The 16582-nt window shown below is 45.3% G+C and overlaps 1 protein-coding gene across 1 annotated transcript in view; it reads left to right on the top strand.

The window, feature by feature from the left end:
* si:cabz01090165.1 (leucine-rich repeat and fibronectin type III domain-containing protein 1-like protein) overlaps nt 1-16582 on the top strand; it is a gene marked incomplete in the record, with an annotated part of 417649 nt that overhangs the window by 307073 nt on the left and 93994 nt on the right. The window contains 1 exon segment of the mRNA XM_070543681.1: nt 10886-10964.

Raw genomic sequence — 16582 nt, forward strand, 5'->3', positions numbered from 1 at the left:
CTTATTATATTCTATAGGATTATAATAAATTAATTAACATTTTGATTTCACAGATTAGCCACATCTTATTATTGACTAACACTTGGTTTGATTAGCTTTATTAAAAATAGTTATTTGATTAATTAAAAGAAAAGAGTCCATTCTTCATTCTTCTCCTGAGCTGGAAAGAAGCAGTTTATAACAAATGCATGAGACCTTGAGGCCATATCTCATGCAGACTAGTTCTGTGTCAGAGGAGAGGGGGAACATCCTGTTACGGGGGGAAAAAACACAAACATCTGTGCAGACAATGAGTTTAATAACAGCTGGGTTTTACTTTTACAAGAATAAGAGAGAGAGGAGTGACGCCCTCAGGCAGCAAAACAAATAAGACAAGACACATTTATTTATGAACTCAGTAACAAGACTGATCAGTTTGTTTGATTCATCACCGCATCCCTGAACAGAATTTCAAACTCTGACATAAAAACACAATAAGAACATATAAACACCAGGGCCTTCATTCACCAACCGTAGGAGCGACTCTAGGCAGTGTGTAGTATTTATCATCCTGTACTTAAAAATGTTCCTAACTATCAGAACAGCTCGGACAATGCTTACTAAGAGCATCTAGGTAGAACCTCGTGGTCCACAATTTTTACCCAACCAGCACCGCTTCATCACATAACTGGAGTCAGAACCTGTAGAAGGCACCTGTCACCAGAAGAAGAAGAAACGATCTTCTACGTAGCGCCTCTCTAGGGCAGGGTCACCACCGGCCCTGGAGCGCACCGGCCGTTCAGGGATTCTCCAGAACTCACAGATTGCAAGTCGGCCTCTGACTGTGACAGCATGGCTGACCTTTCGTTTCTGGAGGATTTGGCAGAGCGTGCACTCCAGAGGGAAAGAGTCCTGCGTGACTTTACTGATCCTTCTGGAGCTATGCCGTGATGTGGGACCCGTTGTGATGTGACAGACAAGCCGCGTGAATCCGACTCCAGTTCATATTCTACTGACAACTTTAGGATTTCTTACCACTGCCGGACCTTCCAGTGTGAGACAGGCGACAGATGGAGCATCTCACTGCAATTTTTGGTACATCCGGGTTGAGACCAATTTTAGAGACGCATTGTGGGGGCTTGCTCTGCACTCAGGCAACAAATTTTTCCAAGCAAGAACAGAACTAACTCCAAACACAACTTCATGAAACTCCTGAGGGTAAACAGTAAACAACGGAGCATCCGGTCCGTTGTTTACTGTTTGTTCATCTTCATGTTGAATCTTTTTCTCTCCTCTCCTCGTCTCGAACGCGTTTACAACCTCTGCATTTTGTTTTGTTCATTTCCACTTCGGCAGCCAGTGCCTCTATTTCGCTGTCAATGCAGTTTTTTTTTTTTTGTTTTTTGTGGAAAAACGTGGGAATTCACCTCGTGAACTCTGGACACGGTGTGACCAAACATGGTTATCTAGGGTTTTCTGCATGTAAATGACTGTGAACTGACACGATCGAGCACCTGGGTACTCGTCAGATTATTGCGGAGGAACATGCGTACGAGTGGCCCCCGCATGTTTCATAAATCAGGATTTTGGCCATTCGTACGAACTTTCTACACGTCACTCGTAGGATGGATTATAGGACAGTGTCAAACGTCTGTTGAATGAAGAAGAAGAAAATATCATTTCTATAGCGCCTCTCAAGATAAGGCGCTTCACAAAAACAAAAAAATATGTAAACAAATAAAAAAGCATTTAGAAAATGTTAAAAATATATTAAAATGAGCAAAAATAGACAATTGTGATATAAAAATGTAAAGAAAGAGAGAGAGTGAACAGGAAAGAGGGAAACCAGTGGATCCTGAGGAAGGTGGAATAGGTGGGGAGAGCAGAATAAAGAGAGAGAGGTGAAGAAGGTCATACAAAAGCCAGCTTGAACAAGTGAGTCTTCAGCTGCATTTTAAAGGAGACCACTGAGTCCACTGATCTCAGGCTCAGGGGGAGAGAGGTCCAGAGTCTGGGGGCCACAGCAGCAGATGATCTGTCACCTTTGACCTTTAGCCTGGTGCTGCACAACCAGTAGGCTTTGATCACTGGACCTCAGGGACCTGCTGGGGGTGTAGGGACTAAGAAGATCTCCAATGTAAGATGGTGCTTGTCCATGTAAGGCCCTATAGACCAGAACCAGGATCTTGAAATGAACCCTGAAGTTGACTGGCAGCCAGTGAAGCTGGAGGAGAAGCGGGGTGATGTGGGTGTGTTTGGAGGACTTGGTCAGAAGCTGAGCACAGGCGTTCTGAACCACCTGTAGACGGTTCAGGGAGGTTCTGCTCAGACACGTGAAAAGAGAGTTACAGTAGTCTAAGCGTGAGGAGATGAAGGTGTGGAGAACTGTCTCAAGTCCAGAGCGGGACAGAATGGGACTCAGCTTAGCAACGTTCCTGAGATGGAAGAAGGAAGAGCGAACAAGAGAACTGACATGAGAATCCAGGGTGAGAGCTGGGTCAAAGGTCACGCCAAGATTCCTGACGGAAGGTTTGGTGTGAGAAGCAAGCTGACCAAGAGAGTCTCTGACTTTGGGAACCAGCTTGTCTGGGGCACAGATGAGGATCTCAGTCTTATCTTCATTCAGCTGAAGAAAGCTCCCACCATCCAGGTGTTGATAGAGTCTAAGCAGGTGTGTAACAGCTGCAGCTTAGACATCTCATGGGGCTTAAAGGAGATGTACAGTTGGATGTCATCTGCATAAAGATGGTAGGAGATTCCTTTGAAGGAGCTCAGGATGTGCTGAAGAGGAAGCAGATAGAGGAGGAAGAGCAGAGGTCCCAGCACAGAACCTTGTGGGACACCATGGGTAAGGGAGGTGGTGGAGGACCTAAACTTGGAGACGGCCACAGAAAAGGAGCGCTCAGAGAGATAAGAGGAGAACCACTCCAGAGCAGATCCTGATAGGCCTACCCAGTCTCTCAGCCTCTCCAGTAGCAGGTGATGGTCAACAGTGTCAAAGGCTGCAGTCAGGTCCAGCAGAACCAGAACAGAACAGTCCCCTGCATCACTGTGGGTCAGAAGGTCATTAGAGACCCTAAGAAGAGCTGTTTCAGTAGAATGAGCTCTACGAAAACCTGACTGGAAGCTATCATAGATGTTATGTTCATCAAGAGCAGCTGTGAGTTGTTTAGCCACAACCTTTTCCAAGATCTTGGAGATGAACGGAAGTTTAGAGATGGGTCTGAAGCTGCTATGGAGAGAGGCGTCGAGACTGAATGAAGACCTGAATGGTTGCTGTTCGCCAGACGGTGAATACCTTTAGTGTTGTACATTCAAATCTGCAGAGAGAGAAACATTAAGAGTCAGATTTGATTCCAGGCTCAGCTCCAGGCAGGCGGAGGTGGGGGAGGTCAGTGCCCAGCCGGGAGGGGGCTTACAGAGGAACCACAAACATGAACAGGGCTCTTCTCCATTTTCTTAATTGGACTTTTACTTTTTCTTCTCTTGGTCCTGTTGCAATTAAAGCTGAGACACAAAAAAACAAGCTTGGGGAGATTTGTTTGCTGAAATGAGAAGATCTACACTTGTGGTTGATGTAGTTGTTTTCAGAGTGGGAGTGAGCCTCTGCCTCGGGAGGAGGATGCTGGATAGCAGCACCCATGGACCTGGGTTCCCTACCTCTGCTCTAGATTCATGAGTCCTTCTAGTCAAGCCCTCAAATCCTGAAATCCTTTTGTCTTTAGGTGGTGATGTTCCTCAGTAGGGCAGCTGAGCTCAGATGAGGTCAGGAACTTCATCCCTAGTGGAGCTGCTGCTCGTCATCATCAAACAGAAGAGCTGAGGTTGTTTGATCCTTCTATCCTCCCTGGAGGTTTTCCATCTTCTGGGGACAGACCAGGGACCCCAGGACCCAGGTCTGGGCTCACCTCTGGACCTGGATAGTGGATGTTCCTGCCACCCAGAGGGGCTGCATGTGGACTGCAGAAATGCCGACCAGACCTGACTGGACTGTTTCTGAACCTTGTTTTAATTTTTTGTCCCTATATTTTCAACAGTTGATAACTTGTGGGGTTTGTTTTACAGCAAATGAATCAGAGTGCACGTGCACGTGCACTGTGTGTGATCCTGCGTTAATCAGCAGAGAACACAGAGGATTAGGGGTGGTTATTAATAGAATTAGAAGATGTTATTCCAGAGTGGAATTGTTATCGTCGTTCCAGCCAGATGTTTCTAAACATGAAGGGAAAGTCTGACTTTATCTCCCCGTTTATGATCTCTGTTCATCTAATCACGTATAACTTTATCGGTTTCTGTTTGTAGTCATCCATTAATCATCCTTTCATCCATCAGCCATATCTACATGAGTCAATCTTTCATTTTCCATGTTTTAACCTTGTATCCATCCATCCTTTCATCTGTCAATCTGTCATTTAACCATCAACCCATCCATCACTCTGTTTATCTCTCCCTCCCTTGAACCTTCACCTATCCGTTTAATGGATCTCTCCATCCATATCTGCCTGTTTTGATCCATAATGTATTCATGTATCCATTCATCACCTCAACTCTACATCTTTTTTATTTGTAACAATTTTTTTCATAAGTTTTTCATCAAACATCCAAACATGAATGCATCTTTCAATCCCTCCATTTGTTCAACCGTCAGATCTATACATCATTTCTTTTATTCGTTCATTCAATCAGTCAAACCTAAACATCATATCCAGATCTTTCTTCTCACATTCAAAACTTGTTATTGCGGCCAAATTAAGTCCCATCGATTCTTCACTCATCGCTTTTCACCTAAGATTCACGATAGGTGTAGCATAGTTAGCTGTAGTGTAGTTGGTTTTAACAAAGTTAGCTGTAGCATATTAACAAGAAGAAGAAGAAGAAGAAGAAAGTATCATTTCTATAGCGTCTGTCATGATAAAAATCACAAGTTGCTTCACAAAAACAAAAAATGTAAAAATATGAAAAATAATTTACAACATTTTTACACATATATATATATATATTTTTTATTAGCAAAAAAATAGACAATTGTGATTAAAAAATGTAAAGAAAGAGAGAGAGTGAACAGGAAAGAGGGAAACCAGTGGATCCTGAGGAAGGTGGAATAGGTGGGGAGAGCAGAATAAAGAGAGAGAGGTGAAGAAGGTCATACAAAAGCCAGCTTGAACAAGTGAGTCTTCAGCTGCTTTTTAAAGGAGACCACTGAGTCCACTGATCTCAGGCTCAGGGGGAGAGAGCTCCAGAGTCTGGGGGCCACAGCAGCAGATGATCTGTCACCTTTGGTCTTAGCTGTGGCATAGTTAGCTAAGGTGTAGTTAGTTGTTGTGTAGTTAGCTCTAGCATAGTTAGCTGTAGCATAGTTAGCTGTAGCTGTAGTGTAGTTAGCTGTAGCATAGTTAGTTGTGGTGTAGTTAGTTGTGGTGTAGTTAGTTGTTGTGTAGTTAGCTGTAGCTGTAGTGTAGTTAGCTGTAGCATAGTTAGCTGTTGCGTAGTTAATTGTGGTGTAGTTAGTTGTTGTGTAGTTAATTGTGGTGTAGTTAGTTGTTGTGTAGTTAGTTGTATCATAGTTAGCTGTGGTGTAGTTAGTTGTTGTGTAGTTAGCTGTTGCACAGTTAGCTGTGGTGTAGTTAGTTGTGGTGTAGTTAGTTATTGTGTAGTTAGTTGTAGCATAATTAGCTGTACCTTAGTTAGAAAGAAAGAAGAAAGAAAACAATCTTTTATGTAGAGAGCCTAAGTCACTTCCGCACGATGGATCCCGGAATGACGAAAAAATGAATGCAAGTCAACGGGCTAAAAATGCTATTTTCTAATTCGCTTTGCCTTACGCCCTGAATCACACATTGTACTGCAATTTAAATGAAAAGTAATTATGTGTGTTTTAACCACGCCAGTCGCGTACTTTAATATTTATTAGCTTGTAAAAGTTCGTAATTAGCATGAATACAAACTAGAAATTGGCACGTCACATGTGTGACGTCACCACATAATCTCCTCCCCCCCCCCCAGCATAGCTGCTACTTACCAAATAGCCAGATTTATGGTGGTTCTTTCCTCCTGTGGGAAGTTTGCTGAATTTACAGCCCTTTTCCCTCAGTTTCATGTCTGGTTCGATGACGTCACTTTCGTGAAGCGCATTGGACTTATTTTTCGCACAAATTCTATGGTAAATGGCCTGTGTTTGATATAGCGCCTTCTAGAGTCCTGGAACCCCCCAAGGTGCTTTACAACACAATCAGTCATTCACCCATTCACACACACATTCACACACTGGTGGGGATGAGCTATGATAGCCACAGCTGCCCTGGGGCGCACTGGTGCCACGGGTCCCTCCGACCACCACCAGCAGGCAAGGTGGGTTAAGTGTCTTGCCCAAGGACACAATGACAGACTGAGCAGGGCTCGAACCCGCAACCTTCTGATTACGGGGCGAGCACTTAACTCACTTAACCCAATCTAAAATGTCATTCTCCCCAACATCTTCTGCAGAAGCAGCTTTTGTTTCCATCCTTCACGCTAACTGGTCATTTTTATAAAGAAAGAAACCTCTAAACAAAACCTAAAATGAGTTATTTTACTGTAGCTTTAAACTCGGCCCATGTATTTACACCAAGCAGGTTTGTGATCTATCAAACATGGAGGACGCACAGCTGCACGCAATCTCCGCTTCATCAATCGGAGACTGACGAGAAGGTTTCTCAGCTGCATTTTAGTCACATCCCGCCCTCACCACGCCCACTTACTGCCATAAATGGTCAATGCAAAGTGCCTTGTGGACCTCATGCATATACATAAGCCGGCTGTTGCAGCATTTCGATCACGACCGCAGATCAAGGCAGATCTAGGAAGCGCTATTTCACAGAAGCAGAAGTTGAGGTACCTGTGGGTGAGGTGGAGAAATGAAAGGAAGTGCTTTTGCAAAACAAATAAGAGAAAATCCACAGAGTGGCACAGCGCTGCTGAAGCCGTCAATGTTGTGAGTTCTTCAGAGAGATCTGTGGCGGATTAAAAAAAAAATGGTCCAATCGGGATTCGATCCCCAGACTCATGGGTGAAAGTCACATGCGCTAACCAGTCACCCAAACAGAGATCTCCCCTGTACAAGTAGCCAGGGCGCATGATCAATCGGGTCACAGTGACAGGACACACACTGTCACAGACGCATGATGTTCTGTCTCATTCTGTCCCCCTGCTGATATTCTGTATTCCGTATTCTGCGTTTCAGGCTGAGTGTGTGTGTGTGTGTGTGTGTGTGTGAGTGTGCGCACGTGTGTGTGTGTGTGTGGGGGGGGGGGGGGGGGGGTCTTGTTCTGTTTGAAAACGAAGCGGTACAAGTGATAATGCTGCAGGATTTCATAACTGTATCTTCTCAGCAGCAGCACTGCAGGTGCTCTCCATGTCCAGCATGTGTGTAAGCCAGGTCCTTAGTCAACTTAAAGTTGCGCACATTTGTCCGCTAAGTTTTCTTTCATAAATCCCAAAGTTTGCGTGGGAAGTTGCTTACTCAGTTTTCCGACCCCGTTTTGTGCGTAAGCAAACCTGATAAATGAGGCGCCAGGTCATTGAGCCAATCAGTAAAAAGTTTCCTATATACGGAACCCAGCAGGCTGCATCGAGTCACTGAAAATTAAATAAAACAGGTCCGTTCCACCTGCAGATCCTCCACCAGGGGGCAGCAGACATGTGGCAGGTGTGGGATGAAGGTACTAATCCTGATGCTCCATCTGGATGCTGTAAGGTCAGGAGGGCTTTCACTCGCTCAGCCTTTATTTATAAAGCACCTTACAGGCATGAGCATGCCACCAAGGTGCTGTACAACAAAAGAATAAAACAATAAAACATATAGCGCCACAGACATAATTAAGACCACAAATAAGAATTACAAAATATAAAACATTAACTATTGCTAACCCACAGAATTAAAAGCGATAAAACAAAAGTAGGTTTTCAGCCTCATTTTAAAAACTGCTAATGAAGGGCTTTGATTAGGACTAAATAATAATCCATTAGAGGTTAATTTAATAAAACATAGGTGACTTAAAGTCCTGGGGCACCTTTTCAGTCAGCTCCTCCTTGTTAGGGTGAAGAAAGGGACCTCTGTTTACTGCAGCCTGAAAACCCTGGAACCAGCGACTGATTTTAACTAAAGTAAATCGTTATTTTTACTGTAAGGAGAGAAAAACGTACATCGTGAAAATACTGAAATCAAAAAAGTCTTTGAAACATCCTCCGAGTTTACTGTGAGCACTGGTCAGCGGTCTGATCAGTGACCATTTGATTAAACTGTTGAATAAAAATAAGGTACAATTAAAAAGTTGTGAAATGAATCGATGTTGCATTTAAAGCCTTTAAATTGTATTTAACAACAATGAAAAACAATGAGATTTGCTTTAATTTGGGGCCTGAGGCTGAAATGTGCTGCAACAGGATACATAACAGGCCTGTTTATGAAGAGAAAGCCAACACATTTTTATTCTAACTACAGCACAGGGCAGTAAAAGTGTTGCACACTGATTTTATGAACGCAAATAAATTCCTGCTATTGCCACCAGCCGAGCTCAGCCCGTAGCTCCTTCTGCAGCCTGCTCCGGCTGGATGTAGCGGCGCGTCAGCAGCAGATCACAACCAGAGGAGCCAACAAGCCTGACTAACTCTTACACAGCCGCTTATCTCTCGTCTCATCTCATTAGAACCAGATCAGCAGCAGAATCCCCCCACAGGGCCAGTCCAGCCTCCATCTCGTTCACCTGATGGATTGGCCTCGGTGTAGGGATGGGTACCTTTGACATTTGAATAGATCCGGTACTAATTCCCGGTACCTACGAGTCGATACCGGTACTTAACGGTACCAGTTTTCGATACTTTTGAGTGTTTACTATTTTAATTCTCTTTTAATATTAAATATATATTTTTCTCAATATATAACCATATTTGATAAATATCACAATAAATAACATACAACTGTATTTTAACATCGTCGTTGTAGTTTTATAAGCTGATAATTAAACTGAAGCAAACATCTTTACTGTGAACTAAATTTACTGTGTATCTTCATTCCTTTTGCCGTCCTTTTTCATTTGATTTTTCCTACTGGGAAGTTAGAATTTCCGAGGAGAAAGCGAACGCACCATTAGCTGATAACAATGGTGGCAATGGAAGCTAATATATCAAGCTAACGTTATCTTAAACAGTTTATTTAGCTGCTGGAGCAGATTAAAACGATGATGCCTCACACTTAGATCGTTGTCGCTGGTTTCATCTTCACCCAATCACCCGTCGCATTTAGTAAAGTGAAGCCAAACTTTAGAGCGTGTTCATGTTCTTCTGGTCGGAAATTCGGAGTTCCGAGGAGAAAGCGAACGCACCATTAGCGAAACGGAAGCTAGCATATCAAGCTAACGTTATCTTAAACATTTTATTTACCTACCGGAGCAGATTAAGATGAGGATGTCTCACTTAGATCGTTGTCGCTGGTTTCATCATCACCCAGTTACCCATCACATTTAGTGAAGTGGACCCAAGCGTTAGCGCGCGTTCTTTCTACCGTGCTGCTCTGTTTACAACTGGCTCCCAGCGACCGGCGACATAACGCTCTTGCGCATGCGCAGCTGTCTAGGCAAGTTCTCGTTATGAAGGACGGGTACCGAAACGAGGCACCGTTTCAAACGACGTGGATCGGTGCTCAGTCGGTACTATGGAATTCGGTCGGTACCTTGAAAAGTACCGAATTCGGTACCCATCCCTACCTCGGTGGTCCAGAGAGCACTTTGGAGATGATGCGTCACAGTGTCACTCGGCTCGTTTCTACCAGATATGTCACCCTGTGAGGTCATCAGCATCATGAAGCGGTGCACAGGGGTGTCTGCAATACTGGAGAGAAAGGCTGATCTCTCAGTGAGGCTCAGAGGAAAAAATCCCATCTGAAGATCTGGCAAGTTCTCGTCTGCCTCATTTAAACGTCTCGCTGTCTTCAAATCTTTGATTTATAATCTCATAATCCTTTAGCATTCTCAGGCAGAAGAACCAGGCAGGGACCAAGAGGACATCACTGCTGGAAGGGACATTATTGCGAGGCCAGTGTTCATCATGTCATGGATGCAAAGCTGGGCCTCATCCGGAGAGCTCCGAGCTGTTCCAGAACCTGATGTGACCTCCGATGACTCTGAGTCATGAAATTAAAAATAAACACTGAAAAATCAAAGAAGGACTGGAAGTCAGAGACGTTCTCCACTCATGAGTTACTGACGGATGTCCATGGGAGGTCCGGGTGTTGTTACCGAACAGTTATGGATCCTTCTGCAGGTCCCTGCTCCATATCCGCTGCTCGACTCTGACCTACATTCCAGTCATGTGTGTCTCTGGTGGGAATTGGACTGCCAACCCAGTTCATGTCATTGCATTGCACAATCTCCACACACTTTACAGAAATTGTGACCCAAAGTCACGTTTTAAGCGTCGGCAAACTGATGCTGCATCATCTGAGTAAACGTTCACAGATGCCGTCGGTCGATTTTCTTTGTGAAGCTGACCCTGATTTTCATATGAATCTATTCTTGTACCTTATACTTGAACTAAACAGCAACACCTTGTGGTTCGAATGCGATTTAGAGTTATTTTTGTAGCATTAGCTTAGCTTGAAACCCCTGTTTTAACTTGGCATATCATAGCTGAGCTTGTATTACTGGATCTTGTTGATGGTGCGGAGCATGAGCGCTGTGCTGCAGGAGTGACAGAGGGACACCGACCCTGCGGAGATGGAGAAAACTGCGTTTTATGGCATCTGAATGAATCATTTTCTTGTGAAACTTTTCTTTTCATGTGTTGTTTTAAACCAGACACGTCACTTGTGATGGCGGCCTCATAAACGTTCTGTGAGAAACAATAACTCAGCGTTTTATTCTCTGTGTTACAGTTTAAATCCGGCCGCCACGTCAGAGCTGGTGCTGATCGTCTCCTCCCGAGAGAGAAGTCCTGACTATGATCTTCCTCGGGTAGGTTCAGATCCTCTCAGCTCTTGTGATGCGGTGTTCAACTGCACGTGTTTGGCTTTAGTACTGTTGAAATGACCCGTGAAGCTAAACCTGTCACCTGTCAGCTAAACCATGTGTGCTGCAGAGATCTCCTCCGCCCATGTTCTGCCCAGATGCAGCAGTCAAACCGCTGCAATGCTGGTAGATATCCAGTCTTCTGTAACTCTTTGGGTTTGCAGGGGTCGGCGCCCTCACACACCTTCTGTTTGAAACAACCCCAACAGCAGCTACAGCTGCTGATGCTTTCTGCTGACATGCAAGGAAGCACAGGGAACATCAGACAGAAACTGTCGAGTCAGAGACGGGTTTGTCTGCCGAGTCACGCTACCAAACACAAGCTAAGGGCGTCCAGCATGCAGATACTTCTACTGCTAGAGTTGTGGACTGATAAATTATTGAGTTTTAGCTGTTTTAGTTCATCCTAACATCAAGTTGATTTATTCTCATGGTGCAACATTAGCAGAATTCAGGATCTGATCCTCAGACTCCGATAATAAGCCTGAGGAAACTTTAGGTCAGGTGCTTTGTTATGTTACAGTCGGTGCATATTTAATTTAACTGTGGAACTGCGATGTTTTCTTTGGTGGTGCCGTTTGGTAGCACTGTGGCCTCGCAACAAGAAGGGTGCAGGTTCAAATCCTGTTTGCAAGCTAGTTAGCATGGTGCTTCCCATGCACACGACTTTTCCACAGGTACGCTGCCTTCCTCTTGCAGACCAAAAACATGCATGGTACGCTAACTGGAGAGTCTAAACCGTGTGAATGTAGATAATGAATGAACCAGACTCAGACAATGTTCTACCAAACAGTAGTAAAAGATTTATATCAGTCTCTGACGTCTTACTGGAGGATGGTTTTCCTGTCCACTGTCGCTACATGCTTGCTTAGCACAGGGATAGCTGTAAAGTCACTCGGTGCGTTTACATGAGCATCTAAGTCGATCCAGGTTGATCTAAAGTAATAAGCTGGGAACCTTTAGCTAAGTTCAAGTTAGAAAGCTGGACTGGAAGGAAGGTTGTTCCACTCCGGTTCAGTAGGTGGCGACATGCTCATAGCAACACAAATAGTAAGCAAACGCTGGTGAGAGTGAAGGGCAATTAGGCGGGGTACAACCTGGACAGAGAGCCAGTCCACCGCAGGGCAACACACACACACACACACACACACACACACACACACACACCTAAGGACATTGTAGACAGACCAATTAACCTAACAGTCATGTTTTTGGACTGTGGGAGGAAGCCGGAGTACCTGGAGAGAACCCACGCACGCACAGGGAGAACATGCTAACTCCATGCAGAAAGATCCCGGGCCGGGAAGCGAACCCAGGACCTTCTTACTGCAAGGCAACAGCTCTAACCACTGCACCACTGTGCAGCCGGTGCTGTGTAAATAAGCTGAACTGAATATTTTAGAACTTCATCAAATCTAAACCACCGACTAAAGCTTGGTTTATGCGTGACACATTCACTTTCCGCTTGGTGATGCGGCTCGCAGATGGAACGCGCTTCACAACTCGCAGCGTTTATGGTTCATGCGGCTCGTCTCTGCGGTGAGCCAATATTCTCCCAAACTGTAGGGGGCAGCATGGAGCTCTACGACATGCATCCAACACTACACCATAGTAGAAGTAGAAATTACTGTTTACAACATGGCATTCCAGCATTTTTAACAGCGTCCTCGTCTTTTCCGACAGTGCGAGCTATTTCTCTCCAAGAATTATTAACAACATGTTGATCACGGTGATCTCTGAGAGCTGAATCATACAAATGTCTGTATTTACCAACCTCTGCCATACTAGTTCTTGCCACTCCGCCATGTTTTTCCACGTCCGACCGTCCGCGTGGTTAGAAAATTTCCTAGGTGCGCGGTGCGGAAAGTTTGGGCCGTGCGGAGACGCCGTGGAGGGGCGTGGTTGTTAAAATTACGCAATTTTGCCGCGCGGAGCCGTGCGAACCTCGCGGACGCGTCAAGCATAAACCAAGCTTGACAAACACACGTTGGCTTTCTGAGCTGCTAATGGAGACAAAGAGAGACATCTGATAACTTCTGCTGAACGTCTCTGGAAACACGAGGGACGGCTTTACACGTTCAGTCATGTGATCACTGAGCTGAAGAACAGCAGCGGGTCTCCTCCAGGAGGAACTGCTGATTTCTTCTCATTTTGAAGGCGTTCAGATCTCTTCTCTCCAACATGCTGCAGCTTTACTAGAGAAGCGCCGTGGCTCTGGAGCTTTTGATGCTTCTGCTTGTAGATCAGCAGTGGAACAATGGTGGCGAGCAGAGGTGAACAAAAGCCTCTCAGCTGGTGACAGATTTGAGCTCGCTGCTAATGGCAACCAGAGGCCTACAGCGCTGGAGAAAACCCATCATCTCCACTCGCTCTGAACTAAATCCACAGGGGATGAGTGAATGAATGAATGAGAGAGTGAGTGGAGGAGATGGAGGGGGAGAAAGAGAGAGAGAGCATAAAGAAGGATTTAATAAACGCAAAGGAGACAATAAATGTGTGCAGGCTGTTATTAGAGCTCGTATTCATCTAGTTTTTGATTTTGTGGCTCTGGGATGAACAATAAACCAGAAGAATATTTATTATCAGGGTGTTCTTCTCTCTTTTGCTCAGAAACGCTGACATCTGCATCCTCCCACGCTCATCTAGGACCAAACCACAGAAAACCCATGATTTCCACACTTATTAACATGTTTTTATTGTTGAAATTCAGATTTTTCTGGTTTACTGAAGAAAAGGAATCAGGCAGGATTTGTAATCGGCCTTCAGATGAAGTTACAGGATAGAACCAACGTCGGTTCCAAAGGAGAATGAGAGGAACGAGAACCTGAACTTGTGAGGTTTGTTTGAATGTAAACTGATTGTGTCGTGGTCGGTGGGCGGGTCCTTCAGCACGCCGCCATCAAATAAAACATCAACAAGAAATCATGGCTCCACGTTTGAGTCGCAGAAGGTTGAGGCTTCATGTGGAGTTTCGTATGATCCAGTGGTTGGTGTCCAGAAGATCTGTCTGGTTCTGGTTCTGGTTCTGGGTTTGGCTCTGGGTCTAGTAATGGGTCTGGTTCTGGTTCTGGTTCTGGGTCTGCAGTAGCTCAACAGGTTGAGCGGGTTGTCCAGTAATCGGAAGGTTGCAGGTTCGATCCCGGCTCCGGACTGTCGTTGTGTCCTTGGGCAAGACACTTAACCCACCTTGCCTGCTGGTGGTGGTCGGAGGGACCGGTGGCGCCTGCGCTCGGCAGCCTCGCCTCTGTCAGTGCGCCCCAGGGCAGCTGTGGCTACATCGTAGCTCATCACCACCAGTGTGTGGATGTGTGTGTGAATGGATGAATGATGCACTGTAGTGTAAAGCGCTTTGGAGTCCTTACTCTGAGAGGCGCTATACAAGTGTGGGTCATTCTGGCTCTGGTTCTGGGTCTGGCTCTGGGTCTGGTTCTGGTTCTTGTTCTGGCTCTGGGTCTGGGTCTGGTTCTGGTTCTGAGACTGGTTCAGAGTCTGGGTCTGGTTCTGGTTCTGAAGGTGAATTTTCTGTGCAGATTCTGCTTTGATTCCATGAATCTACAGGAGTTTGAATGAAGGCAACTGGACGTGTTTGGTTCCTTAGAGATGATCTTGGTATCAGAACACGTCTGAAGCTCTCAGACATACGTGAAGTCCGGGCACACGGCAAGCGGGGTTAGAAAACGGCGTTTTTAGCCCCGTTGGCCGGCATCCTGAGTTTCATTCCTCCGGGACCCGTGGTCTGAACGTAGATGGGCGGACCTTAAGCTCCCTATTCTGGTCGGTTTCCTATTGCACGGAGCTCTGCGAGGGGGGGGGGGGGTGCCACGCTTACAGATTCCTGAAAAATCATACATAATATCTGAAAAGAGAAAACTCCGGAAAGCTGCTGTAAGGAGCAGAAACTACCTACGAATACCCCTCCTCTCTACCCCTGATGAGTCGTCGATTCCAGGAAAACACAAACCCTCCAGATTTGTTCCAGTTCCAAAGAAAACTCGCCCATCAGTCAATGATGACTACAGACCGGTTGCCCTGACATCCCACATCATGAAGGTCCTGGAGAGACTCCTGTTGGTCCACCTGAATAAGCAAACTAGGACATATCAGGACCCGCTGCAGTTTGCTTATCGCCATGGAGTTGGAGTTGAAGACGCCATCATCCAGCTGCTTCAACCAACCCACTGTCATCTGGACAAAGCAGGCAGCACTGTGAGGGTCATGTTCTTTGATGTCTCCAGTGCATTTAACACAATCCAGCCTGATGTTCTTTGCCAGAAACTCCAGAAGACACAGGTGGGGGCCTCAGCTATCGCCTGGATTAAAGACTACCTGACAAACAGACCACAGTTTGTGAGGCTGAAGAACTGCACATCAAACCAGGTGATCAGTAACATTGGAGCACCACAGGGGACTGTACTCTCACCATTCCTTTTCACCCTGTACACCTCAGACTTCCAGTACAAATCAGAGACCTGTCATCTACAGAAATACTCAGATGACTCTGCAGTTGTCGGGTGTATCAGAGATGGACAGGAAGCTGAGTACAGAGAGCTGGTGGAGCGCTTTGTGGCATGGTGTGGAAACAATCATCTGACCTTGAACGTGAACAAAACAAAGGAGATGATTTTAGACTTCAGAAGAAACAGGGCGGAGTCAAACACTGTTTCCATCATGGGAGAAGAAGTGGAGGTGGTTGAGGAATACAAATACCTTGGAGTTCACCTGGACAACAGACTGGACTGGAGAAAGAACAGCGAAGCCGTTTACAAGAAGGGACACAGCAGACTGCACTTCTTGAGGACGCTTAGGTCCTTCAATGTCTGTAGCAAGATGCTGCAGATCTTCTACAAGTCTGTTGTTGAGAGTGTGATCTCTTCAGCCATCGTCTGTTGGGGTAGCAGCATCAGAAGCAGGGACCTGAAAAGGCTCAACAGCCTAATGACAAAGGCTGGTTCTGTTCTGGGGACGACTGTGGAACCGCTGGAGGAGATGATGCAAAGAAGGATTCTCCAGAGAATCAAGAACATGATGGACAACCCTGAGCATTCTCTTCACAAGACTGTCCGACAACGGAAGAGTGTCTTCAGTCAGAGGCTTCTTCAGTTTGGCTGCAACACTGACCGCTACTGGAGATCCTTCCTGCCAACAGCCATTGTAATATACAACAACTCTTTGATGACCTGATTATTATTATTATTCTGAGCTGTTACAGCAATCAGTTTCCCTCTGGGATTAATAAAGTATTTTTGAATTGAATTGAATTTTGAATTGAATTGAATTGAATTGAATTTCCAAGTCATCTGTTTTTATTCTGGTGAGTCGTGAGTTAATGAAAAATAGTTTTATGTTTTTGGTCCAACCTTGAAACTTCAGTCAAATCAGACACTGAAAATATTTTTATTTCAAAAAGAAAATGTGTTGAGATAAAAGTTTTCACCCAGACTTTCCACAAAGTCACTTTTTATTCCATCCGTTTTCTCTACTTCTCCTAAACGCAGAAACATGTCCGCAGGTTGCCTCCATAAGCAGGTTCTGAAGATGAGTTTCCCTGAGCAGCTGCGGGATCA

Source organism: Nothobranchius furzeri, chromosome 13 (assembly GCF_043380555.1).
Source record: "Nothobranchius furzeri strain GRZ-AD chromosome 13, NfurGRZ-RIMD1, whole genome shotgun sequence".
In the NCBI taxonomy this organism is placed as follows: Eukaryota; Metazoa; Chordata; class Actinopteri; order Cyprinodontiformes; family Nothobranchiidae; genus Nothobranchius; species Nothobranchius furzeri.